This window comes from Lactuca serriola, chromosome 5 (assembly GCF_051521515.1).
Source record: "Lactuca serriola cultivar US96UC23 chromosome 5, Lser_US96UC23_V15, whole genome shotgun sequence".
In the NCBI taxonomy this organism is placed as follows: Eukaryota; Viridiplantae; Streptophyta; class Magnoliopsida; order Asterales; family Asteraceae; genus Lactuca; species Lactuca serriola.
Window position 1 is genome coordinate 114,368,599 of NC_136412.1, and position 15,447 is coordinate 114,384,045.

The 15,447-nt window shown below is 32.8% G+C and overlaps 1 pseudogene; it reads left to right on the forward strand.

Moving 5' to 3' along the window:
• Positions 1 to 225: 225 nt before the first annotated feature.
• On the forward strand, positions 226 to 11,689 carry LOC145049751 (inorganic pyrophosphatase TTM1-like; annotated as a pseudogene).
• Positions 11,690 to 15,447: the final 3,758 nt, after the last annotated feature.

Genomic DNA, 15,447 nt, shown 5'->3' on the forward strand with positions numbered 1-15,447 from the left:
TTCTCTTGCCTCCAATTAAGAAGCTAACCCATTTTCATATTGTCCATCCATGTTTTTATATTTATTTGATATTGTTTTAGCCACTAGAAAGGGAATTCTAAATTATTTGGGATTCATCATTGCTTCAGCTCATTTGATTTTATATATATTTGATGTTGTAGGTAAGTGCCATCAATTACTTTTTGGTTAACCCAAAGTAGTCATTTAGAGTAGTCATTGGAGCAAATGGATTTGGAAAGTGAGAAAGTCCACATTTTTCATGGTATGTGTTCTTTTGTAACCTATTTCATCCTAAAAACACTGTCAGGTCAACATCTCATTATATTTATACCTTTATAATGTCTGACTTTTGTGGTTCAAATGGGTTTGTATTTGAAGTTCAATAAAATTCAAATTTCCTGTTATATTCATTAGAATTTTGTGCAGCCAAACATTCATATGCCTAAATCTATCAAGTATCTTGTGTATATATATAACATGTTAATATCTATTTTTTCCATGATCTTGATTGTTTTTAGATATAATTTTGTTGTTTTGCAGACTCAGGTCTGAGTTGGGAATGGTGGTTTAGAGCTGGGGGATGGAGGTTGCCAAGATGTAGTAAGATTGCAGCCGATCTATATTATAATTCCACAGGTCTTTGCTTATTTTTCTGTAGTGATGATGTCCTGAATACTATCCAGGTAACGATCTACTTAGTTCCTATTTTATATAACCCTTAATTTGTTTATGTGTGTTTAGATGTGTATGCAAATCTGATAGTAGCTCTACCTAGATATTTGCTTCTCTTTTTGATTTCTTAGAATCTATTTGTATCAAATAATTGTATTTTTTGGAAATTGATAAAAACATGTGAAAGTACCATTTTTTTTACAATAAGTGAAGAACTGCTATCAAATAGTAAGTTGTCAATATTTTGTAACCGTTTTGCAATTTTATTTTAAATGCCATGTATTTTAGGCAGATCTTTGTGAAGTGTATTGGAAAGACAATAGAAAGACCAGTAAAAAAAACTCAATGAAATGGCTGGCTTTGCACTTGATTAAGAAATTGAACTATGGTTTGCTTTTAACTTTTTATCTCTTGTATAGAAAGGAACATTATTTTGAATCTTTTAAGTTTTTTCTTTCATATTCTCCCTTGCACCACGCAAATCAAGTTTGAACCCAATGTTATGTGTGAGCATATTGACAAGAAGCTGACTTTTCAGGGTATTCACGTATCTTTATTTCAATTCCAATCTTTCAGATATCATTATTTCACTTTCTTCATTTCTTATATAAGCGTTCGACTCCAAGCATGTTTCTGGTTTGAATTGCTCTATTACTATAACTTTAAGACTAGGAGATGGTTTGCTTTCATAAACCTCTTAAGGTTGAAAATATGGAAACATGTATTTATCCTGAGGTTCAATCTTTACTGGAGTATAGGTATACAATCAACCATAATTTTTTTATTTGGTTATCTGGGTGTTTGTGTGATTATGCTTAAAAAATCTAAAACCGATTTTGTTGCATTACCTAATGTTGATGGTGCATAGTTTGTACATTTTTGTTCACTGGAGAAGCCCAAAGAATATGAGTTTTCTCTAGAACTGTGAGTCCATGGTGTTATTTGTTTTCACCACTAAGGATTATAACCTAAATGATTCATTTGTTTTTAGTTTTGTCTTTTTGTTTCATAATTCTGATAAACTACGATTTAACTGATAAAGTTGGGTTTTACAGTTGAAAAGTATATTTTCATCAGTTATAGTACGATTGAAACTCTAACTTTTAGTGTTATATGTGGTTTCATACACTTCATACTTGGTGGTTTTATTTTGTTTGTTGTAGAAAAAGGATTGTTTTATTTTTCAACAACCCACCCTTTGCTCTTAATCAGTTCCTATCATGCACCCCTTCTCTTGGTCTTTTCCTTATTTTTGCTCTAGAAACACACACTGCCACAAACATTAATTAATTGTTATATTAGACAGGTTCACATATTGATTATGAATTAATTGATATGTTTCTTTTTTTTGTTTTTACATATATATTTCCTCTTATGGTCTCAAATGGTCCATTTTACCCCTGGCATCTATATTATTTTATTTTTCTAAAAATAACTTACCATTATACCCCTATCACATAAGTCTGTTATTGTGTTGTGTTGTGTGTATTTGTATCCAATTTAAACAAATGATATAATCGTACTTTCAGTTTCTTCCTAAAATAGCATCCTACTTTCAATTAACACCATTCTTCTATTGGGTTTGGGAGATTTACTTGTATTCTGATTGGTAATTCGTGCAGAAGATTATGGATTTTCATCAGATGGTCTTGGTGTAAGCACTCAATCTTTTGGGGTTTGATTGGAGATTTGGACAGTTTTACCCCTGAGATTGTTAATTTGCTTTTTAATAATTGTTGCATTTGGTTTACTATTTGGTTGGTGGACATTTAGGTTATGGTTTTGTTGGTTGTTTTGGTCTAGAGAGAGTTTAAAGTAACCTTTTTTCCTAGCTGTATATGTCATTTTCTTTAGAAGTATCTTAATAAATTTTGCATTGATAGATTATATTTCAAGTGGCTGGTGGGCACCCTCTTCATGTGGCTGCTAATGAGAATTGATTGGTATATGGGAAGGATTGCCGTAGTAGGAAATGGTTGAACCATTGGATGTGGATCGGTTCAATTTTTAGTATTTTTCTCTTTATTTGGATTGTAATTTTTCTGAATTTATATTTTTTATTTATCAATAAAGTTTGTCGAGACTCCGGTCTCTTGCGAAAAAAAAAAAATTCTTTTTTTTTTCTCTAATTTTTATTTCCTACCACTGTTATTAATGAAAATGAACATAGTTGCATTGTTGTTTTTGTTATAGCATTCAGATTTCAAATAATAACATACTACTTTTGATTTTAAAAAGCACATTGTAGTAATCCAAATTTCTTTGTGAACGGTTGATGTTAATTACGCTTAATCTAATTATTTTAGAATTTAATATTAAGACAGGTTTTTTTCGGGTCAACTGTCATCGGTTCAACCGTTTTTTTATAAATTCGGTCGTTTCATTCGGAGTAGTATTTATGCAAAGACCAACGCTTCTACTTGGCCCGGTCTCTTCAGCGGGTCACGATCTAACCAGTTCAACCGACTTGGGTTATAAAACATTCATAATTATTAATAATCCGATTTATAATAGATTAAAATTATTTAAATTTTACGTTAAAATAAAATTAGAAATATGGCGGCCATTGTATATTGTTGAATTTGGTTATATTAAAAAAATCAAAACAACATATTTTTATTTTAAACAAAATAACAATATAGCTTTACTTTAAACCCAAAACACGACATACATGATAGATAGTTTTACCGTTGAATGGTATTTTTCATACTGTGTTTTTCGAATATGACATGCTTCATAAATGAAACTACTAACATAATGAAAATTTTATGGAAAATAAACTATTCGTTGTCTTCAAACAAAAAACTAATCATTGTTGTTGCATCGTGCAAATACCCCACTAGCAACATACTCTTATTTTTAACCAAACATAGTAACATAAATTATATATATATATATATATATATATATATATATTAATGATAAATGATATATTACGGGTGCATTGCATGTTTTTTTATTTAAATATGTCATGTTATGCAAAGAAATTGCCTGCTATGCATTGCATCTTCTTGGTTATATGACATGTTTTCGAAAGAAATTAATCACACAAAGAGAACTACTCTCCGAAAAGAATTATTCATCAGACATACATTTAATGTCTACCGCTGAATTGAAACTAATCACTGTTCGCCGGAAGAAAATTGTGTCCATTAAGTCATCAGTTTTCATTATGGTTTTGGTATACATTAAAGAAATCGTTGAATTGACACTAATGTTTAGTCCAATGGTTCCAAAACCAGTGGATTGAAACAAATGTTTGGGGATATTTGCCAACACATTATGTATTATTTTTAATATTACATGTTTCCTAAAGCAAAATAATCGTTGGATTGAAAGCAATTATTGTTTGCTGAAAAGAAACTAATTGTCGAATCATACATGTTTCCGAATAGAAATAATTGCCAAAAGAAACTATTCCCACCCATCGCTTGGCGCGGGTAAACGGCTAGTGTGTGTGTGTGTGTGTGTATATATATATATATATATATATATATATAGAGAGAGAGAGAGAGAGAGAAAGAGGGGGGGGGGGAGATATATGGAAAGTCTAACATATGTATGAGTTTTAATTAATTATCTTTTTGAAACGGTACAATTACAAAACAAAAAAAACATATTTAAAATATTTAATTAAATATTGTCACACTCCAAAACCGGAACGGCGGAAACGTTCTGGGGTGGATGACGTCATGTCAAGTATCACAACACATGCATTATAGAAATCAAAGTACAACAAAACATTGCATTAAGAGTAATAGTTTTACATGTTACATTACAATACATCAAAGTATACAAACAAATATAGTAAGTACAGGCGGGTACTAAGCCATCTTCATCAACAGCTCCGAGGGTGTACCTGTCTAATGCTAACCTGAGAATACATGTTATTTGAAAAGCGGGTATCAACATTTTTACAAATGCTGGTGAGTTCATAAGCACTTAGTGTCATTTAGTCAAATAACATTATGAAGTAATAGTTTAAGTGTTTACAGTGCTTTAGAGTTCTTTCCAGAAAATCCTATATTTTCTTTAATAAAAGCAGCCTTCTACCAAGACTGGTCAGTGTTATGTGGTAAAAAGTAGTTTTCCCTAATTTGCTATCATTATCAAAATACTGAATTTGATTATTGAGGAAAAAGCAAACGAAATCAGGGAATAACATATGCCTCAGCAGTGAGGACTACTGACTAAGGCAAGGAATCATAGACTCCAGGAAAATATCGAACGAACGACATGCCTGATTCAGTCTAACAAATGGAGGCACAGACCCCAGTGGGTACCAAATGAAAGGTACAGCTGGTAAGGTCTCAAACAGTGAACACAGACCCCAGACAGTATCAGATGAAAGATACGTCTTGTAAGTTCAAAATTGTGAATACAGTGAAAACAGTGGATACAGTGAATACAGTGGAATACAGACCCCAGACAACATCAAATGAATGATGCGTCTAGTAAGGTCTAAAACAAAGAAAACAGACCCCAGACAATATCAAATGAAAGATACGTCTTGTAAGGTCAAAACTGTGAATACAGTGAAAACAGTGGATACAGTGAATACAGCGGAATACAGACCCCAGACAGCATCAAGTGAATGATGCGTCTAGTAAGGTCTAAAATAGAGAAAACAGACCCCAGACAGTATCAAATGAAAGATACGTCTTGTAAGGTCAAAACAGTGTGACTATGAAAATGAATTACCAACATACAGTGTAAATTGCCGGTGAAGTACCGTTACCTTAAATCCATGAATTATAAGGTAACCCGGGATACTCGTAACCATACTGACTAGAGTTCCAGACGCCCTACAAGCGTCTATAAGATGTGACATTTTTCACCCGTTGGCTTGGTAGGCCGGGACTGTAGCTAGCAGTCTGGGTGCGGGGTTGTCAATCCCGTATAGATCTATACACACAATGTCCGCTCTCCCTACAGGAGACTCTGGTTACCAACTAGACGACGGAGAAGGCCGTTTCCTGAAGATGCATCCCAAATAGTGGGTAGAGACTTCCAAATAGTGGGTAGTGTGTAAGTACTGAACTAGAGGTAGAGACTTCCAAATAGTGGGCAGTGTGTTTCTAATGTAAGTGTGGACTAGAGGTAGAGATTCTTAACTGAACTGACTAAAGACTTCCTGTATGTCCATACCCATATACATAGTATATAACTAATGAACCAAACGACCTTCGGACGGCCATCCGATCCTACCAGACCACATCTCAACGAAGAAAAGGAAATAGGGCGGACGAGCCTTCCGAAGTCTTTCAATCATCACTTATATGTACCTATATAAGCACATACATACATCTAACTACGGCTGAATGTGTATCAAGTAGAAGTGATCCTTGTGAAGTAAGAGTGTCTAACAAGTGAAGTAGAAGCGGTCACAAGTGAAGTAGGAGTGTCGAACAAGTATAAGTGTATCACGAAGTAGTGACGACAATAAGTGAAGTAAGAACGTATCAAGTATAAGTGAAGTAGAGGCGATATCAAGTATAAGTGAAGTAGAATCATATCACTAAGTAAGAGTGTGAATAAGTATCAGCATCCATCAGGTATAAGTGTATCACAAAAGAAATGCGTTATCAAGTAGGACTTTTAAATAAGTAAAAGCGAAGCAGCAGTAACAAACAAGTAGAAGTATACATCGTGAAAGGAACTTTAAAATCTTTGGAACCTTTATAAACCAGTTTAAAATGAATTTAGCTAAAACAGTGTAAGTAAGAGTTTTGAACAATTGAAAACCTTTTTGAAAACCATTATAGTGTCCTACTCGGTAAAACAGTGTACAGTGGTAAAATCTTGTGCATGCGGGTTATCAATCACATGTGATTGATATGATAACTGGCATGTTTAACTTGTATTCCCCCCTATAAAACATGTAAAAACATTTAAAAGGTTCATTCAGGGGTATGAACTCACCTGGTGTAAGTAGGTCCGACGAAGGTGTCGTTTGGGCGTTCGGTGTCACGTAAGGACTCGAACACACTCAATGACCTATTTAACATATGATAACATATGTTCACATACAATTAGTATATTAATACTAATTAAACAAGTATACGCGCTTAAAGGAGCGGAAAACACTTTAGATAAGTGTTTGGGTGTCCCGGGTAGCGTCTAGGGTGTTTTAAGGCTTCTACTTGCTCATGGAATTATTGTAAGTCCAAAACCATAAAGTGTGAATGAGTTTAAAGCATGAAATAGCCCCTTTGAGGAGTTTACGGCCCTAAGCAAGGGAGCTTACGGCCATAAGCTCCTATACCCTCTTTCTTTTGGTGTTTTAAGGGCTTAAGTGGTAGTGGGTAAATTCCTAAGCATTTTTCCAAGTCAAATGGGGAGTTTAGGGCACCAAATAACCCCTTTGTGGGAGTTTACGGGCCAGGTACCCTTCCATGAGGGGTTTACAGCCGTAAGCTCCTTATGGAGTTGTTTTAATTGCATTTAAGGTCCCTAGCTTGTTGTTGGTCAATTCTAGAATTTAATCTAAGACCATTGGTGTGTTTAAGGGCATTTTTAACACACAAAAATGAGTTTACTCCCCATGAAGAGGAGTTTACGGCCCAAGCATGTTCTTGGGCAGTAAACTCTTGTTTACTCTTCCAAATGCCAGTTCAAGGTGTTCTAAGTCCGATTCCATAAGCCTACAAGTCATATCTAAGCCTTAGGGACAATTTGGAGGGGTTTTGGGGCTTAAAAACCCCATTAATTGGTGTTCACGGCCCAAGAGTGTTCTTGGGCCGTAAACTCATGATGCTGTCCCTATTTTATGTTTTAAACTCGAATTTGTACGCTAGATAAGTTATACAACGAGTTAGGATAGTTTACCTACTCGTTTGGGGCTCGAAACGGACGATTTTTGGCTCTGGAAAAAGTCGTAGAGAGAGAGGGAGAGTTTGGAGAGTGTCAAAAGTCTCCAATGGACTCCACTCACCCTTATATAGGGGTTGGAGTTGGGGCTCAGTGGGATTCTACCCGATACTGTCGTTATACGGGGCATTTGGTCGCACCCGATTTAGTGGTTGTAATAATAAAAACTAACTTTTCCAACTAAATGCAAATATGTGTTATGTGTTTTTATTTCCTTTTATCACGACTAAACGGCCTATTAAACATAAATAATTGTGATGTTTATTTAAGTGACGACCTCCAATTAACGGAACTTTTATAAACTAAAATATTTCGTTAACGGTAACGGGGAAATGTAACGGGACAACTTGGGTTGTCACAAATATTTTCGACATCACCCTATATAACATATGATCAATATATTAACAATTATACCACAATATACAATGGTTGTATTACAATAATCCAAAAACGAAGAAAATATAAAAACGAATTAGTATAACAAACTTACAAATTAAAAGCTCTAACATAATAGCATATCTCCAGAAGTGGTCATAAGACCTCAACCAAACACAAAAACCTTTCAGTTTGTTTTCTTTATGATATTTCTATATGATTTGTATGCACGTTTTCCCAAAAGATTGACCTTTTTATAGTAAACTTTTCACTAAATGCTAATTAAACATAATATATTTTATAAAACTTTTGAGTGTTAAATCATAATTAAGAAAACTTTTGAGTTGCATTACTTAAAAAAGGGGTTTCAAATGAATGTGGTTTGAGGAAGTTAAAAAATGGGGTTTCAAATGTATGAGATTCAAGAAAAAATGTTTGTAGGAAAAATATTTTAGTTAACTAACAAATTAAATAATATAAGTTTAAGGGTTAGGAGTTTCAAAACATTAATATTCTTATTAATCAATCAATTAAGTAACACATGCTAAAATTTTTACAATCATTATTAAAAAGCATTTGAAATATTAGATTTTAAATGAATTTTGGTTGAACTGTTCTGACATACATATATATATATATATATATATATATATATATATATATATATATATATATATATATATATATATAGGAGTAGGATCAAATGAGAACACCAAAAAGGTTGAGAACGCGAGAACATATCTGAGCTCTTCAAATATTACGATGTAAGGCTAATATAATTTATAAAAGTCATGAGATGAAATTGTAAATTTCTAAAAGTCATAGGATGAATTTGTAAATTTTTAATAGACTAAAGGGTAATATGGTCATTAAGCATTAGCCTATTTTTGTCAAGTTACTGGAATCTCTCTTTCTCTCTTCCCCTGTCTCTCACTCACGTATCCTTCTTCCTCTCACTCTCTAAATACAAGTTTCAAACCTTTAAACCCTAATCGAGTCGTTGATGTGTGTAAAACAGACTAGTTTTAATCCTACTTATAAAATTCAAATTAATCTCACAAAGGCAGTGGACCTGTCTATTGGTGGTATAGTTCTAGTAAGCAGGGTATCGAACTCAAGGAATGGCAATTTAAACTAATTACTAAAATTATCTAATAGCAACTAACAAATAATAAAAGAGAGGGTTTTCTCTAGTTTTACAAGACTAGAAACTTACTAACTAATACTTAAACTAATTAATTGAAAACTAGATAAGAAAAGATTCGACTAAATTCAATAATGAAGGAGACTTCTGTTTAGGTTCAACTCAATTGATCCTATGGTTGATTTTATGGTAATAGTGCAATGGATTAACTCTTCTATTGGATACCGATTCAGGTGATTAGGTTCACATTCACTACACTAATCCTTAGAAAACAAACTAACTCAAATAGTGGCGAGTTGTCTAAATTAATTTAATTCCCTAGGTTATTTATTCAGTTTAATTAAGACTTGTAATGGTTAACTAATTTGGTCCTTTAGTTAACCTCTTGTTGATGGTCATCACACAAGCTCACACGTAAATTTACTTATTTTCTTATTAATTCTAGTTTCACATTCGCTAATCCTAGTCATATAATAAAGTGTTCACATAAATTATATGAGGTAAACAATTAAGAGATGTTCATGCAACTTAATTATCTTCCTATTAACATAAAATAGTTATCATTCATATATAAGGTTCCTTAACAAGCTTAAAGTAACAAAATCACCAATATTATACTAATCCTACCATAAATCAAACCATAGTCTCAAGATTGTCTCCCCAAACAGAAGTTAAGAGGTTTTAGCTCATGATTGAGGCAATTGAAAGCATAAAAACAAAATCTATATGTCTATACATGATGAAAAACAATAGATTGAATTAAGAATAATGAAAATTGCCTCTAATCTCCTTCGGAATCGGATTTAGGGTTTGATCTTCGTTCTCTAGGTCTTCTCTGACTTTAATTCGCAGCTTTTCTCCCCAAGGGTTCTCTGCCTCTCTTTGTATCGATCTGAGAAGCCGTATTTATAGATTTGACCCAACTCGCCAAGTCCATGGCCGACTCATCGAGTCCATCACTTAATCCCCGTGTACGACAAGTTAAGGATTCCTCAGCTTCGCGAATCTTCGTAGCGACTCGTTGAGCCGATGCCAGACTCGCCGAGTTCCTTCCATTTTTTTGGTCTTTTCTTCTTTTGATCATTCCAAATCTTCCAGATGGTTACTCTTGCTTCTTTTTGTTTCCGAGCATTCCTTTTGAACTGGAAACACAATTCAAACACTTTTAAGTATCTTTTGTCCATAATATGCAAATAAATAGCTAATAAATGATAAAAATCAATATTAAATAAAGGGCTAAATATGCACATATCAACCATCACCAACATACATCCCTTCCCCGACACTTCCGTTTACCTACTTTGATCGTCGTTACTTAAAGTCGAGGTTCCTTCTTCTCGGATAGTCATTATAGAAGGAATTTATGCACTAAGTTAAAAGCTACGGCCATTGCTAGATCTTCGTGTCTCTGTAACTGGTGGAGTACACTTTGATCTTGTCAAGAGGGTTTTAAGGGAAATTCAACGTGTTGGTCAAGAACCTGAAGAAATCATTCATCAAATCTCTGAAACCGCATATTTCAATTTGATTATTTTTATAATCGACTAATCATATATCTTTTCGAGTTTTGTTCTCTATATGATTAAAGCTATCCTTGCACTCATGTATATCCTATGTACAAAGCTTTCATCGAGCCTGATCTACATACTGCACATATAAAAATTATAAACAAGTTCAATCCTTTCTTCGGATTTCAAAATCCCAGTTATCTTTTGAAGGTTAGCTCCTCATTTACTGTTCAAAAGGGAATTTACAAGGCTCATTTTAGTGACTGGTTTTTGTTTAATTTTGTAGTCTAAAAAGTCAGTGACACTAGAGCAAATGAAAGCAGTTCTTTCTCCAGATCATCAAGAAAGAAAAGAAAAAACGTATGACATTTATCTTCTTCCACCTGGTGAAGACCCTGAAGCTTGTCAATCATATCTCAGGATGAGAAACATGGATGGAAAGTACAATCTTATGTTTGAGGTATGTATCTTTTCCAAATCTTGATTTTTTTTATACTAAAAGATCAGCTGTAAGGATAAAGTAAATTGTTATTTGTAATTTTATTGGAATGGGTGTCTGATAGTCCATTCATTATATCACCTAGAATCACCTTTGAAATGAGTGTGCGTCTTCTTGGTGGATTAATGGCATTAGGATACACCATTGCTTCCATTCTCAAAATAAGTAGCCATGTTTTCTTTGATGAAAAGGTCTGCGTGAAAACCGATTGGTTAGAGCAACTTAATTGCACCTATGTTCAGGTATCTTATTGGAACACCATCTTGTTAATTTGGCAAAAAGTTTTTATTTTTATTTTTATTTTTTCATGTTCCTTTATTTTGATTGGCTAAGGTGCGAAGAGACCGTTTGTATGTCAAATATAAATGATGCTTATAAAAATATATAAAGCAAGTTATATGAATTGGACTTTAATCATATATAAATAAGACTCTAATCATATATGAATTAAATAATATGATTTTTTTCATTTATGATTATTATGTGTTTTCATCTTTGTCTTGTATTTTATTCCTTTATGATTAAAATTGTAAGAGATTTATGTTTCTACATTTGTACAGTGAAATCCAAGATCTTCTAGAATGTAATGCTGGAATGGCCGTGTTTAAGAAAACATTATAAAGTGGAAATGTTGAAGACTTATTCATGTATGACTGTCGAATTCCACAGAACACTGCAAAGTGACTTATTCATTTATGAATTATAGAATAATAGTTAATTATTGTATTCAAATTTTTGTTTGAGTTGTATTAGTTTTGATTATAAGGAAAATAGTTAATTGGTATATTGTAATTTTGTTTTCTATTATTCATTTATGATGAGATATATAATCTACTTATTTATGCAATGTGTTTTATTCATTTATAATTATGATTTTATTGAAAGTTTTTTATATAAAAGTTGTGTTTTATTCATTTAAGATTATAATATGATTGTATAGAAATTTTTTATATCCAAATTATGTTTTTTTACATTAAAACTTACAACAATATTCATATATGATTACAAATGTGTTTTTAATATGTCGTTAAAAATATTCATGTGTCGTTAAAAATATTTGGATAATATGATAAATTCTTCAATATTTTTAATATGTCGTTGGTAAATAAAATATAAAATAAAAATGTTTTTTTTTTTTAAATCATGTTAAATGATATTTTAATAATTTTGTTAACTAAAAAATAAGTTTACTACATTCCTAATATTAGGGAAAATAAATGTATCACATAATTATAGAAACTAATTAATTATCATAACTTATCCATATTTAATTACATTTGTCAAATTCCTTTTATGCCCTTATGAAATGATTGGTCTAAAATTGTTCTAGCGTTCTCAACCTTTTAGGTGTTTTCATTTGATCATTTTGCTATATATATATATATATATATATATATATATATATATATATATATATATATATATATATATATATATATATATATATTGAGAGAGAGAGAGAGAGAGAGAGCGAGGGGGGGGGGTGGAGATATATGGAAAGTATAACATATGTATGCGTTTTAATTAATTATCTTTTTTAAACGGTACAATTACAAAACAAAAAAAAATATTTAAAATATTTAATTAAATATTTTCGACATCACCCTATATAACATATGATCAATATATTAACAATTATACCACAATATACAATGATTGTATTACAATAATTCAAAAACGAAGAAAATATAAAAACGAATTAGTATAACAAACTTACAAATTAAAAGCTCTAATATAATAGCATATCTCCAAAAGTGGTCATAAGACCTCAACCAAACACAAAACCTTTCAGTTTGTTTTCTTTCTGATATTTCTATATGATTTGTATGCATGTTTTCCTAAAAAATTGGCCTTTTTATAGTAAACTTTTCACTAAATTCTAATTAAACATAATATAAGTTATAAAACTTTTGAGTGTTAAATCATAATTAAGAAAACTTTTGATTTGCATTACTTAAAAAAAAGGGTTTCAAATGAATGTGGTTTGATGAAGTTAAAAAAGGGGGTTTCAAATGCAGGAGATTCAAGAAAAAATGCTAGCGTTATAAGTATGTATGATGATTAGCTAAAGAATAGATTATATTTAAGATCGAAATAAAACTATATTAGATTAAACAATTTTATATAAAATCAAAAATAAAATTTTTAAAGAAGTTATATATAGTTTAGTAGAAAAAATATAAAAACAAAAATATCTAGAAAAAGAATTAATCGAGATAAAAGACGATATTGAAATTTGTCATTAAAACCAACTGGATTTGTAACACTCTATTTCAAGTCGTTTCATAATCCAGGGTCGTGACCCGAAGATCAATTATCATAAGGTTTCGGGCATTAAGGAAAAATGAGGTTTAGACCCATTTGGATGTGGGTGATGTAGATTTTGTGATCCAAGAGTTTGGTTTGTGCTTTGGAGAACAAAAGGTATATTAGTAAAGTGATGGTTTGGACCTTTTATTGAATTTAAGGATTTTAGTTTGATGTGTTTTAAGTCAAAAGTAAATAGATAAGGTTGTAGAGCTCCTCAACACCTTTCTGTAGATATAAAGATCATCGAAAATGGAGTTGGAATGAAGAAGTTATGACCATTTGAAGTTAAGATTTTGGGCTAGCCAGGAATGTTGAGCGTACAATGAATGTACGTTGGGTGTTTAGGGTTGGGTGATCGCGAAGGCTCCTTCACGTACTTTGGGCATTCGCGACTCAGACCCAAACCCTAATTTAGGACCTTGGACCCCATTTAAACACCTTGACTCATTTCCAACCCTTCTTTTCTTCATCCTCCATCCCCTCTATCCCTAAATTTGAAACCCTAGCCCCATTTGGAAGGATTTTGAGCCTTGGAGTGATTTTGGGTGGATTTTTACTGCATTTGGAAAAAGAAGAACTCCTTGGAGAAGTGTGGGTTGTCTTGGAGCTTGGAGATTCAGACCTTATTCATATTGATCTAACTTCTGGAGGTATAAATTCTCAATCTTGATAATGCATTTGTTAGATCTAGCTAGTTTTGGGTGTTATGAGCTTTTGATCACTTTAGTTCATGAAGTTTAGATCTTGAAGGTTTGTGACCTTGTTATGGATAAAGCTGGAAACTTTATCCATCTTAATATCATATTGATTCAGATCTAAAGGTTGGAGACTTGAACTTAATGGATTAAGTTGAAAAAGATGAACTCTTGGTCCCTTTGAGACTTAAAGACTAGATCTTGGTCGTTTAGACCATTCTAATGGATAAAGTTGGAAACATTATCCATTATGGAGTTATTAGGAACCATAAAAATGTAATCTTGATTACTAGTTTCCTCCCATGCATGAGTTTCAAGGTCTTAATGGGTTAAGTAGTTATAGTTTTTGGTGTTTGGGCACTTAATGACCATGTTATACGATAAAGTTGGAAACTTTATGGTTAAGGGAGTTATTCTAAGGCTATATATTGATTATAGGCAAAAGAGCTTAAGGACTAAGCTCTTAACAAGAAAAAGGAACTCAGTTGCATACATTGGGTGTTCCCTAGGAACGTTGGGCATTCGTGGTCAGCCAACACGTTTTTGGTCAAACTCGTGTACGCCAAGCGTACAAGCTGGTAACGTTGGGCGTTCGCAACCATGATGCCTTAACTTTTTGACTTTTTGACTTTGACCTGGATTTGACCAAGTTTGACCTAAGGATATTTTGAGTATTTTGAGTTGTATTTAAGGTTGATCACTAATTCATGAATATGTGATAGATAGATTTGATATTCGGAGTCGGGACCTATTCAGCTATTTGTTCAGACTTAGAGGTGAGTCTCCTCACTGTACCCGTGAGTCGAAGGCACCAATGCCAATCCACTAGGATCCGATATATGCTAGTTGTCTTTGTGACTCTTGCATGGTATGTTGGGCTAGGCCCATTATATGACGGGCTAGGCCTATTGTATGCTAGGCTAGGCCCATAGATCAGGAAGGGCTAGGCCCAATGTATGATGTTAATTGTCTCTATGACTTTTGCATTGTATGTCGGGATAGGCCCAATGTATGAAGGGCTAGGCCTAAATGTATGTCGGGTTGTGCCCAATGTTTAAGAAGGGCTAGGCTCATTATCATTGTAGTAAGTGAGCTTGGGATGTCCTTTTTTTTGTCTAGCTAGCCCCAAATGTATACAGGGTTTGGTTGCGCTGATTAGCAGGTACTTGGAGTACCAAATTAAGAAGGTGACTTGGAGGATCCAGAATAACACTTGAGGAAAGTATGGATAGGTGTGGAAGGTAGTATTGAGCCCGTACTACTGAAAGCACATGATCCATACTCGAATCGAGGGGAGTCACGGAGAATCTAGGAAGCTTGTGGATGACGCTTTTTAAGTATGTTCTAATTATTGTATGGTTGGTTTTCGGTATA